The sequence below is a fragment of the Saccostrea cucullata genome, unplaced genomic scaffold (genome assembly GCF_032062105.1).
Source record: "Saccostrea cucullata isolate Sc308-1 unplaced genomic scaffold, CSIRO_AGI_Scuc_v1 ctg12947, whole genome shotgun sequence".
In the NCBI taxonomy this organism is placed as follows: domain Eukaryota; kingdom Metazoa; phylum Mollusca; class Bivalvia; order Ostreida; family Ostreidae; genus Saccostrea; species Saccostrea cuccullata.
Window position 1 is genome coordinate 1 of NW_026918885.1, and position 14,627 is coordinate 14,627.

Here is a 14,627-nt window from a genome sequence, read left to right on the forward strand (position 1 = left end):
CATTTTGATATAATTAATCTTCGATATAAATCTCTTCTTTGATCCTTTTTTTAAGCCTAGATGTTTTTTAAGTAGTTCAGCTTATTCGACCTTGTTTATTGAACTTCATTTTTAAAGTAAAAATCTACACTGCCTAGAATGACAATAAAAATCGAGTTAAGATTGGATTAAGGCTGTTTTATCCTTTCTTTCAAAAAGATAACTATTGATGAAACTCGTCTGTGTTTGCATGGCACGATCGGGGAAAGCAAGCAGAATGTGCGTGATTGTTTCATATATACACAATACTTTACATAAGTAATGAAAATGGAAGTGCCCGATCGGAAGCATTGGGCACAATATACTGAATATTCTATAGTTTAATTTTATCTCCATATCAAATTCAACAAAATATCTTACTGTGTCGGTATGTGTGATGGTTATTATTTGTGAGAAAATCTATTTACAGCAAAACGGAAATCACTTTTGAAACTAACAATTCTTATTCTTAAATTTCCATATTTCATTTTGAAAATTTAATGGAAATATGGTGATAACAACAATTTTAAATTGATTTTTACATACATGTTCAAAATTAATTTTTACCCATAGCCCCATGTTCTACAAAATTTTTATGTGCCCGGATCGAAAGATTCGAGACGTATATTGTTTTTGTCCTGTCTGTCTGTCTGTTTAGCTGTTTGTCTGTCTGCAAACTTTAACCTTCGCCATAGCTTTTGAACCGTGAATGATAAAGACTTCATATTTGGTATGCCTACTCCACTAATAAAGTTCTTTCAAATGACACTAAGGTCACTGACCTTGTGACCTTGACTGTGACCTGTATACTAAAAATAGAGATTTTTTTGCAAACTTTAACCTTTGCCATAACTTTTGAACCATAAAAGATAGAGATTTTATATTTGGTATACCTACAACACTTATTAATCCTTTTTAAAAGACACCATGGTCAGTGACCTTGTGACCTTGATTGTGGCCTATACGCTAAATATAGCTTTTTTGACGGCAAACTTTATCCTTCGCCATAACTTTTGATCGAAGAAAATAGAGACTTAATATTTGGCATGCATACTCCACTAATGAAGCCCTTTCACATGACTTCAAGGTCAAGGACCTTGTGACCTTGACTGGGTCTTATATGCTAAAAATAAATTTTTTTGAACCTTCACCATAACTTTTGAACCATGAAAGATAGAGACTTGATGTTTGGTATGCATACTTCACTAATCAAGATCTTTCAAATGACACCAAGATCAATGACCTTGTGACCTTCCTTGTGACCTTTATCCTAAAAATGTTTTTTTTAATTTGTTGCCGCCGGGCCATAGTGTTTCACAAACACATCTTGTTGGATAGTGTTTTTCTTTCAAATCAAGAATAGGGTTGGGCTATAATGAACGATCACAAGTTTTACAAAGACATGAATAGGAGATATTTTTTAAATATGAAATCAAAGTTAGTCATATTTCTTTGGAATGATTTTCAGGTTGTGTAGATATCTTTATCCAAAGGACAGGATGAAGCTACAAAAGACAATTGAAATATTCCCTTGGAATATTTGTGAAATTTTTTTTCTCAAGATCAGGTAAGCATGATCAGTCATAAGCGTGCAAAGTTGTGTATATTTAAGTATATTCAAATCAAAACCCTTGGAGGTAGGGGGTGGGTAACAATTGTAGCATGTTTTACAAAGCAATACAGAGGAAACCCTTTTTCAATGGAACAGCAGACATCAAGAGTCATATTTATATGGAAGTATTTTCAGGTTGTATAAATTCAAATGTGTTCAAATCATGACTCCCACGGGTAGGTAGGGTGTGGTCAAAATGGGCTACAGTGATACATATAGGGATATATATAGAACAAAGCTTTTAAAATCTTAATTTATCTTAATTTTTACTAGGAACAGCATTTATGACCATGCCCCATATTTATATGTATTTATGGATTCAATCATTCAGGGCACCTGATCCCACCTCTGATGTTTTGGAGGTCCGTGTTTGCTCCGCTCCTGTTTTCTAACGTTTAAGGGACTTCTGAGCTAGAATACTGATAGTTATCTCCACATATTTCATTTATATGAAAGAATTCTCAGGTTATGTAATTTATTTTTAAACACAGCCAACGAAGATATCATGGGACTACTTTGGATCGACGATCAAAGTCTTACATAAGAATGTACTGATGGAAAACAAGTACAATTGTATAAGCAATTATGGCAAGTCAAACATTGCAATATTCGATCTTTTCCACTTGAATCGTAAATTTTTCCATATGTATTGTATAATTTTTATTTGTATTCTATAATTTTCCATTTTGTATAATTTTTCGTTTTTCAATACAAATGGAAAAGACGAATACTGCAACGTTCGACTTGCCATAAGCAATAGGCTCAGCTTTGATTTGAACATATTTTATTGAGCATTGTGGCCTATATGGGACCCTAAATTCCCTTAAATGCTGATTTTATCGATCACAACAATAATGGGACGTCTTTGATATCCATCAAAGAAAACAAAAAAATATATACACAATATAACAATAAAAGGTCAATTAAAAGGGGATAAAAGATCGATAGTTTATATTTTAAAAGGATTTAAGCATCTATTGAATATTGATCAGTTTTGCAGGGCCATAGAAGTCACCCTAGGAATACAAGTAGAATAGGCAAGATTGTTTCATACATACAAAATAATTCACAAAGTTAACAAGACACCAACGTTATCAAAACAGAAAGTGCAAATATCGGAAATCTCGGAACAATATTCTGGCTACTTCAGTTCGATTCATTTCCTTATGAAAGTCTGCCCAAGTCGTTTAAAAACCGATGCTATACAATTTTTCCTTCAAAAACTGGATCTTTGTTTACATCAGTTATATCAAAGGGATCTCAAGGACAGATGATACAAGTAAACTTTTATATTTACAAAAATTATGTACATATATATAACAGCTTATGTCATGTTTATATAAGTAAAATGAATGAGTTGAACCGAATTGAATCAAAATTTCACAATAATGTAACTTAAAGTGACTAAAAATGGCATAGATCATTTAAAAATGGTCGCACAAAGGTAGAACTTCAACTGCATGAATTTAACATATTTTATTGACAAAGCCAAAAGGATAAGACACAAGTTTACGTACAACTTAGATCGTCTTCTCCTAATATAAAATTTTATAAATATTATTCATCATTTTAATACAATTTCGAAATTTTATTTGAAAGGACAAGCTAGTGCACTTAAGCAATACTTAATATGCACTTTTTATGTGACATTTTACTTTAGAATATATTACCAAATCGTTCTCTTTTTGGTAATAGTTAGATATTCATGGATATTTCTAATTAAAAAGCACGTTAAGCATCACCTAAATCAGCACAGATTTGAAACAATTGAATATTTTTAAATGTCCACTGATACCCTAAAACCGGAAAAGTTGTACCGAACCTTCTTTTAGTTTCGTTTATGTAGATATCCAAATCGACACTTGAACAATCTGGATCATAGTCGGGCGCGTTTGCCAAATGTAACTTGCACCAAATCTGTCTTTAAAAATTGAATGAAGTTGTGTAGTTGCCTGTAGCCATATTGATCAAACTAAGAAAGGACTACGAACTCTAACTCCTGATTCCCGCTTACATTTTGCACCCATTAAATACAATATTAATGGCAATTTGGCTATAAAATCTTTGTTTAATACAAAGAACAGTTCTATTGTAATTAATTAATCATTTTAATTCCAGCGCTAGATAGTAAATTATCATTAATTCCAGCTCTTGAAAAAAAAGGGGGGGGGGGGTAGAAGATATTTTCTAGTAAAATCGAACTTTCAAGAATCACCATATTTTGAAATAGTCTTAAAAATGACAAAATGTATCTCATATCTTTTCTTATGTTTTACGCAAACAAATAAAACATAAATAAATTAATAAAATACAATTATTTAGTTGAAAATAGTTTCGAAAAATCAGCATTTTTCTCTTCTTTTTTTCTATAAAAATATGCCCCCCCCCCCGTGAAACACAAAAAGCTTTGGCATGTAAAATGACAACTACTTCCATATTAACTGTAAAAAAGGAATTCTTGTTTTACGAGGGGGGGGATGTTTTTAAAATATTTTCCGTTTCCCGTTGATTTCTATAGTGAAAAACACAAGTTTTACAAAAATTATAGTATATGTTATGATATGCATGATCACGAATCAAATTAGTATATTTTGTTGTACATATATTATAATATGTGTATTTACAATGATTTTGTAGATCCCAAATTCGTGCAGGGAGCCGTTATTTACCAAACAACATTCCAACCCAGAACTTTTATTAAGCCTTGAATAAATGTGATATATTTAAAGAACTGTTCTAGTATTCCTTTGTGTGGCGACCTATCGGCCCGCCTGTGACAATATTCTTTATTAATTAATTATTAATTAAAACCACTCTGCCACACTTTCACACAAGTTTTATAAATGTGTTATGCGTCTTTAGTCATTCGCACATTTGAACAACGTAAGGCTCATAGTAAACACAAGCTTTGAAATGAATGACCGTTCTCGATTTACTATAGAAAATTACAAATGTCGGCTGACCCCTGCCACATTGTATGTTTTTGTTCTTTGTATATTAGTGAATTTCAGCGGTAAAATTTGTTGAATCGTATGGTTTAGATATCAATTAATGATCTGAGATGAAATTTTTCTTAATTTGATTGTTTATTTTTTCACATTTTACCGGGTTACATAAGTGCACTCCTTATTTACTTCATTTACAACCACATTAGGTTCAGAATTATAAATCAATCCATCGTTTATTTTTTGTTTGTATAATCTGTCATAAAATGGGAATAAAGTCTTCACTATCTGGGGATATCTTTATCATATCAATTGGAAGGAAAAATCTCAAAAGGAATCATTTTTAGTAGATTTGCAAATAACATTCAAAGACAGTTGATATGGTCATCTGTTGCATTTATTGTCAACATCTAGCAGAGGGTATTTAATCCCTATAAATTAGGACATGAAGAAAGTAAACGCATTGGTACATGTGTAAGCAGAGAACAAAAAAGTAGTTGTAAAGTCCATTATTTTAATTGTATTTTTAATAGGTGGACTGGAGTTAAATTATGCAATTGAGTATCAAACTCAGGGGCGTAGTATCCGGGGGGGCCAGGGGGGCCTGGCCCCCCCCCCCCCCAGCTTTTCCAACCTTTCTTACACTATAGGAAATGTTAATTCAAAGCCTCTTTGGCCCCCCCACTTTTAGAAATGTACCGAAAATGTAGTATAAGAATTGGTACTAAAAGTAGTTGACACTGAAAAAAAGTTTACCTACACCCCCCCCCCCCCCCCCACCCCACGAAATAGGATTTTCGACTTCGGGCAACTTTTTTTTTTTTTTTTTTTTTGCTTGTCAACTTTTTCAGGTAAGTTAAAAAAAAATTTTCTCTGCCTGCCCCCCCCCCCCCACTTTCAAAAACGATGCTACGCCACTGAAACTTATACACATAATCCTCTTTCCAAGGAAGAAATTCTTCAAAATCATGTCAATTTTATTATTTTTTTTAATCCTCAACAACTGAATTTTTGTACCTAATAATCAATTTGTTTAAAATCCAAAGACATTCTTGCGTATTATCATCCACATAAAAAAACAAACACGTGGAATGATAATGAATTTCATCTTTATTTTCATTGGATTTCTATTTCTCACATTGCTTTTTAAGCACCAGTCGTTGCTCTCCTGAAAATGTACCGGGCTAATTCCCCCTGCTCGCCTGTTGTTCATCCTGCTGAAATTCCGTATCACATAGCTGGTTGTTCCTTCCTTTACAGTCATCGTTACTTTTGCTTCGTCTGACGTGTTTTCATAATGCAAGATCTGCAAGAGAAATGTTCCAATATAAATAAGTTTCTAAAATAAGATGCCCATTTTTTTTTAAATCTGTCACGTGTCAGTCAAGTGTAACAAAATAAAACTTGAGGCACGTGCACGTTTATATTGATTTATTTCCTTATTTATATATTTTTAGAATGCAATTAAATATTTTCATTGACTATCAAATTGTTATATTTATTAACTTGGATAGCTTTTAGAATGCAATATTGACATTCAAATTGGGCGTGTTTATAGAAAATATGTAATTACTTTTTGTATTGCGGGGTATCCCTCTTCCATTTCTGACATCAGTTTGGACAGGAAAGCCATGGTACCCGACGCTCTCTGCTCTGCTTTCTTCAAATATGGACACACTATACAAATATAAAACTTGGAAATTATTTCAGTTTGTCTCACAGTAATAAATCAAAATATTAAATTAAGAGTTAGACATTATGTTTGACTTACATAATTCAACATTAGATTAAAATTTTCAGCAGTTCCAAAGGTGACAGCTCCACCTTTTTCGTTGTATTTTCATGTAAAGAAAATTTGGAATCTGTCACTTTTTTTAATGTAAAAATTTCTTCCGTTTTACTTATTTCAATCATTCTGAACAGATTTCAAAGATCTATATCAATGAATACAATGCATTTTTATACTAGTAAAATTATCGCATAAAATCAAAGTACTTCTTTCCAGCGAGTAGTTCCTCGCTCAAATCGGACATTCGTGAACATTCACTGCATGTCGACCGCTTCTTCTTTCCCCATCCTGTAAAATAATGATTTGAATGTGTTTATACCGATATCACATTAGATTATCCAACAGTAAGTTTGAAGGACGATTAAATATGTAATGAAGGATAATGATTTTTGTAAAAAAGAATTAATATTGGTAAGATATGACAACAGAAAATTAATACTTGATAAAATCAAATTTATCACGACGAAATTAAAATTATTGTTACAATATATCTACTTTTTTCATGAAGCGTTTTTTTTCTCCTATTCATTTGAAATCAAGCATCATTTTAAATTACTAAAATTCAAATTTTTCAACAGCTACATACGCCGCCATCTCCCAAGTCTGACCCTGACCCGAACGATACGTCTGATCCGTGGAAGTCGCACGATTCGCCTGACTAACTCTCACCCTCACGCGGCGCACTAAATCCGCGACCTTCCCACTGATTTTCCGCGACACTCCTCCCTATTCTTCTGAGTGCCCGGCGTACCCGTACCCTGACCCGGGGAAACCGCACATGATTCTGCGAATTTTTCTTGTAATTTTTCGGATGCCTTTTCTTATTCCTTTGAACACTCGCCTTACTCTAAACCTGAAGATCGCCTTCAGTCCCTTCTTCAAGAAATCTTTGGCCTTTCCTATAACCTTTTTCGTCAGTTTCGTTATTCCTCCTTTTAGCTTATCAAACAGGTGCCCACTGAAATGAGTATTGCAATTGTGAAATTTCAAGCTATTTTTTTTTTCCCAAAACATATTATTAGCTTTTATATTTTGTGTATTATAAAAAATAAACATTTTTACTCAAAATTTTGTTAACCATTAATTGTTGTACTTTACTTACGTTTCACATTTAATTGCTTCGCAATATTTGGAGACCAATTTGCACATAGTTGACACACCGACTTGATAGAGCTTTAAGCTCTTTAGATGTTTCTGTTATCAATCTTTTCGATATTTTGATTCAGCACTGCATCCATGACGGACTGTATCGCTAGAAAATGTGAACATGAAGCAAAAATTATACCCGACGAAGAAGATGATAGAAATAAATATATCAATAATTTATTTTCGAGTTTTGAAATTTTCTTTCACCTTTGATTTGCTCCTTTGAAATCTCTCGTGGTTCGTCATCATTATAATAATACTCATCATAGTAGTCATATCCAAAGATTCCTGTCGACGAGCCGAAAATCAACAACAGCCCCAGTAAGATACCGGGGACGGCATTGTTGTCAGCACTTGACAAAATCATAAAATTATGATCGAAAAAATTTAAGTAGCCGAAAATTAATGCCCACTTCAAAACATTTAACAAAATGGGTTTAAAAAAGAAAGTAACACCTTCAACCGACTTTTTCAAACGCCGAAACCAAAGTGACAGAATCCAGCGTCCGAATGTGTAACTGAATAAAGCAGTCAAAGACTCAGACACGCACATCGGTCATTACAAATGGGTAACCGATATTTAACATTGCACCTAGTTGACACGTAACCTGATGCAACTTTGGATCGATTTTTTTTTTTCATTTTTGTTCCTGTTTGTGGACACAATTTGAAGTAAATTTAAGTTTTTTTTTAAATAATTTCTTTTCTTAACCTGATGCAACTTTGGATCGATTTTTTTTTCATTTTTGTTCCTGTTTGTGCGCACAATTTGAAGTAAATTTAAGTTTTTTTTTAAAATAATTTCTTTTCTTTGAATTTCACACCTTTCCTAAATTTAATTGATACTTAAACCATAGAACAGAGGTATTCAACATCATACTCTAATATTTCCAAGAAAATGTGTTAAAATGGGTGTCTAATATATGTATATGACATTACTGATGAAAGCTCATTATTTCATTCTAATATTATTATGAATGTTGCGGTTTCATGATGTGAAACGAGTTATTTTGTAGAGCAAAGTGAGAAAGAATGCATATTTTCTAATAAAAGTTATTTTCAAAGTAATTTTCTATTCTTAAACCACTTTGTGAGCTTATTAGAAATTTTAAAATGTAGAATCCAGACATGATTTGTAAGAGGCCCACGGGCCTTATAGGTCACCTGAGTATTGTGTAACAACTTTCAAACAATTAAATCTGGTTCGTGTTTTAAACCAGAGGCCATGAAATTCACAATTCACAATTTTGAAAGAGGCATCATTGCTTATTATAATTATTAACTTAGCATGCTTACTCTATTTACTTAAGACTCAGAGGTAGATCAGAGTAACAAAGAGAAAATGCACTCAGTTGTGCACCTCACCCCAAAGGAACCTGACCCAGGGGCCACATATTTCAAAATTTTGCAAATTTTATCATGAAATGGTTGATTAATACCAAAGAGCAGATTTCAAAAAATTTATTTATTTTCAGACTATGTAATCCCCCCCCCCCCCTTCTGACCCAGGGGCATAAAAAACCACTTTGCTAGATGCACTTTTCTTCATCATTAATATATATACTTGGATCATTGGCATAAAACCAAAGAGCAAAGGAAAATATTTTCAAAGAATTAATGTATTTTTACTGTATAACCAATAGAACCCCACCCTAACACCAGAACCCCTGACCCTGGGGCCTTAAAATTCACAAATCTGGAAGAGGCACTCTTGCCATCATAACTAGCTTAATTGGTTTATTTAATACCCAGCAGAGAAGAAGATTTTGAATAATGCATTTTCACTATATAATCAATAGAGCCCTGCCCTAACACCAGAACCCCTGAACCTGGGGTTTCACAAATCTGGAAGAGGCACTCTCTGCTCATTATAACTATGTACTAAGTTAGTTTATTTAATACCCAGGAGCAGAGAAGAAGATTTTCAAAGAATTTATGAATTTTCACTATATATTCTATTTAGCCCCACCCTAGCACTAGAACCCCTGACCCTGGGGCCATAAAATTCACAAATCTGGTCATCATAATTATGTACTTAGTTAGTTTATTTAATACCCAGGAGCAGAGAAGATTTTCAAAGAGTTTATGAATTTTCAATATATATTCTATTTAGCCCCACCCTAGCACTAGACAACCTGGGGCCATTTCACAAATCTGGAAGAGGCCCTCTTGCTCATCATAATTATGTACATTATTTAATACAGGAGCAGAGAAGAAGATTTTCAAAGAATAAATGCATTTTCATTAATATATAAACAATAGATTTATAACACCAGAACCCCTGACCCTGGGGCCTCAAAAATCTGGAAGAGGCACTCTTGCTCATCATAATTATGTACTTAGTTATTTATTTAATACCCAGGAGCAAGAAGAACATTTTCAAAGAATTTATGCATTTTCACTATATACCCGGTTTTTTTTAGCCCCGCCCTAGCACTTGAACCCTGACCCAGGGGAATATTTCACAATTTTGGTAGAGAACTCAATGCTGATTATAATCATGCCACAGTTTGCCTGCTTTATGTGCAGGAGTAAAGAAGATTTTTAAAGATTGCAATAATTTTCATGGTTTAGGCCCCACCCCTCAGGCCCCAGGAGGGCAGGGACCATGAAATTCACAATTTTAGTTTCTCTTTTCCCATAGATGCTTTGTGCCAAATTTGGTTGAAATTAGTTGTGGTTTTAGAGAAGAAGCTGAAAATGTTCAAATGTTAACACAAAATTTTACATTTTGTGATAGGTCACCTGAGTTAACTCAGGTGACCTAAAAAACCTCAAAAATATTACAGGTATATATATGCACATCCTCAATAAAAAATATGGAGTAAATTTTCAGTAATTTATTATCACAATTGACAATCACTAATTTTATTGGTTATATATGTTCATGAATTCTACTCTGTCTAAGTCCACTAAGCACTATTCCCACTCTGTTGTTCCTGGTGGTTTAGAAGTGAGGTCGTACAAGAAATCCCGGGAATTAACATATCTGGTTTAAAACCTGTAGAAAACAAGAAGAAACTTTAAGAACAGTTACATTTCAAAAGAAAGTAGCCAAATCAGGCTACCATTAAAACACAAATCAGACAATTTTATCACATAGATTTATATACTTGCTCTAATTTACAGACTCGAATATACTTCTATTTCAGATACAAACTCTGTGCAAGATGGATATTTTATTAAAACTACTCTTATAAATTTTTTTTTAGTTTTGAATGCTGAAAAATGAATACAGTTACCAGGTAAATCATCCTACGTCCCAACCACTTTTTCTTTATGTACTGGAAAATCACTTATTTCGTGTTGCTGCAAATTTTCATGGTTTGACGAAAAAGTCATTGGTTTATAAATGTTCTAATCTGCTAGTAGTTCTGTATATAAAAGGGACATTTTGTGATGGGCATGAATTCGTGGGTCTCTTCATACCTGAAAAATAACGAAATTAAACCTCCACGCAAATTAGTGATTTTACAGTATTTTAATCTCAACATCTAGAATCTTCAGATACTGTGAAATCACTAAGTTTGGAGGTAATGTTCATGGATTTCAAGGAATGGACCCACGAATTTTTTGTCCACCAAGAAAGCAATTAACATATATGACTACTGAATAATCCTTCAAACATGAAATCAAATCCCCAGCCAATATAATTTTCTCAAACCACGAAAATAGTGTGCTCGAAAATATGGATATTTTTTATGGCTCTTGATGACAAGGTTTGATCATGAATAGACAGAAATCATCCTACTAACCTGAGCTGGAAAATGCTTATTTGGTGTTGCTGCAATCCCTGTCATAAAGTCATTGGTTATAAATGTTCTAATCACTATGGACCTCTGACACGAGGGAATGTTTTTGATGGGGTCCCGATCAAAGTGGACCGGTACGACGATAACTGGCATCTGACTGAGTTTGGAGGTAGTGTTAGTGGCCTGTAGCACCTCTGTGGCCAGATAGTCATATCAGGACCCCGTTGGTTAGGTATGACATGAATATATACACTACCCTGTAATATATGACATGAATCATCGTACACAGATGTATGAAATAGACATGCTAAACAAGAGAATTATTGCTGAATTTCTGAGATAGCCTGTATTGAGTGTTCCTTCAAATATCACTATTGTTGAATTTGAGGAACAATTCTTTTCAAATTTTTTCCAAGTAATTGACAATTTAAAAATTTTCATCACTACTTGCATAACCAGGAATGAATTTTTCCAGTTAGAACAATTGATAAAGTAAGGATATACAGTGGAGCCTCATTTATCAGGACGCTTTGGTTCCTTGTCAATTTGTCCGGATATTTGAAGCGTCCGGATACCTGAATCAGCAGTTAAATAAGACAAAGTAACATTTAAAAATTCTGTCCCGATGAAAAATTGTCCGGATACTGAAGCATCCGGATATCTGGCGTCCGGATATCTGAAGGTCCACTGTAAACGAATTCCATACCTATTAATATTATGACAAATCCTAGGAATAAGTTTGGCTAAAATCATCAAGTTTTCCCAATTAGGTTCACTATCACTGGAAATCCCTACTACATAACTGTAGGTCCTGCTGTCTCCCTGTAAACAAGGTGATCCATTTATATTAAAACATTTCTAATTTGACAAGCTAATTAAAAAGAAAATGTAACAAAAGGGAATGAAAAAAGGAGGGATTTAAAGTGATGAAATTTATTGTCCAATACTAGATTATTCTAGATTTGGCAATCTGTCTATTCCAACTAAACTGAAATTTAAAGTTTTAAACTGGAAAATGCTCTTTAACTCACCTGTACACCAACAGTTTTGATGGGTAATAAAGTAGAAAACAGCTGTGCCTCTTCACTGATTCTCTTCAGCTCTTGCTGCTCTTTTTCTGATGTGCTATTTTTCAGTCTGGTAATTAAAGTATGTGGCTGAAAAAAAAGAAGCAAAATCAAAAAGATTGTGTGCTGTTACCAAAAATATAATGGAATGTGTTTTCAAGTACAGCAAAAAGTAGGTACCTACTGTTTTAATTGAATTTGAAAAGTCCAATAAGAACTTGAGCAAAACACTAGTTTCAGCAAAATCTTTACACATGTAAGGTTCTTCAGCACATAAAACACGAATGGCAAGTCCAGGACCTACAACATGAAAAGAATATAAAAGACCTTTAATTTTCATTTGCATAATGAACATTTTAAAATTTATACTGTAAGTCTAAAGAATGTATGCCATTTTTTTTCTTTAGACCAATAACAGTGTAAGAAATCTTGCACACCTGGGAAGGGGTGCCTGTGGACGAGATCTGGGGGTAAGCCTAGATCTTTGCCGATGGTGCGAACCTCGTCCTTGTGGAAATCTTTCAGAGGTTCGACCACTCGACCTTGTTTGCGTAGCTCTCTCACTAACTCTGTGTCATTATGGTGTGTTTTTATGGCATCGGCTTTCCCACTGGCCAGTTCTGAAGCACTCTCTATCAGGTCAGGCCTCAGGGTTCCTGAAAGTGAGGAACATAGAAAGAGAATATAACTGCCACAATTAAGTGATGAAGATATTGTTAATATAACCATCATATCAAGAATAGTTGAATATCCTACATTGCTCTAACTATAGTAATGTTTTTGTCAATTTAAGTGTACGAGTTATACTCTTGTTGAGATCCTATTCTGTATTTCTGGCTCGTCTTGAATTTATACCAAATAAAAGAAACTCAAAGCTTTATTGCTACCTTTTTACATAAAAATCTTACTGATCTTATTACTTTGACTTTGCCAAAGGCAATAAATATACCTACCTTGGCCTAAGTATACATCCTCAGGTTTCAAATTCAATTCTTCTAAAACTTCATTGGCAACCTTTAAATAAAAAAAAACATCATGTTTCAGTATCCTTTCATAGAAAATAAGTGTTATCATCACATTAAATCAAGTGTTTGTGTTACATACCCTCATAAAAGTATCTCCAATGATCTTCCTCTTCTCTTCCGGACAGACAACAGTATTAAGTCTTTCTGTCTTGCGCTTTCTTGGTGCTGAATCTTCAGTCTTCACAGATATAGATGTGGAACCATTGTAAAATGTATGTGCTGCTTTCACAACTGCATTGAAAAAGTTCAAAAGAATACAGTTGCTTGTTAATATTTATTTTAAATTTCATCTAAGCATCAATACCTATCTGATATACAGTGATATACTAGTATTTTCTCATATTTCAATAATCTTTTGTTCTTGCTTTGTATCCAATTCACTATAACTATTGATATCTGGGCCCTACAGTTTGATGATTTGCCTAACATTAACTTTTTGTTATTTAATCGTAATTTTAAATGTTCCCCTTATCTGTCACTATGTCAGTATTTGCTGAGCCATTGATGGTACCTTTTCAGACATTTTCTGACTACTACCTTTGACATTGAGTCCTAGCTTGCTGAGGGACTGAGCCACACTCTGACTCTCATTTTTCCTCATGAAGCCATTATCTATGTGGACTGCTATAACCTGCTCCTTACTCAGAGCTTTGTGAAGGAGAGCAGCACACACTGTGGAATCCACTCCTCCACTCAACAGCATCTGGCAATTGATTCCTCTAAATCCATGTTAATTATAGCAGAAATAAGCCATTTTCTGTTACTTCCGGTTTGACCGGAAGTGATGACGTCGGACAGAAAATTAATTTTCAAGGTCCCAGAGGCATATGTTACCAAAAAAACTTGTCAAGAACGGCAAAAATACGCATTTTCCGACTACTTCCGGTTTGACCGGAAGTGACGACGCCGGACGTATTTTGACGACTTTAGTTAATTAAGCATGACATTCTGAACATCTTTGCTTCTTTGACGTATCACAAATTCTCAATACTTTTTGAGATATAAAGGAAAACCTTTTGGCCCCTCCAGGCCCCTGATTTAAGGGGCCAGCCCTATTTCCGAGATGTCATTTGAAAGATCTTGAAATTATACATCTTTTTTGTTCTACATGCTTTAACAAAATATTTCTAGGTAAAAAGTTATCGTTGAAAAGGTGCATAAAATTTTGAAATTCTTGATAGGACTATTTTCGTGCCATAGCGACGTCGGCGCTTCGTACTTCCGGTAGTTGCGATATACTTAGTGCACTTCTCCAAAGGTTGCTCTAAGCATC

The 14,627-nt window shown here is 33.8% G+C and overlaps 1 pseudogene; it reads right to left on the reverse strand.

Moving 5' to 3' along the window:
- Positions 1-10,490: 10,490 nt before the first annotated feature.
- LOC134274285 (GMP synthase [glutamine-hydrolyzing]-like) lies at positions 10,491-14,057 on the reverse strand (annotated as a pseudogene).
- Positions 14,058-14,627: the final 570 nt, after the last annotated feature.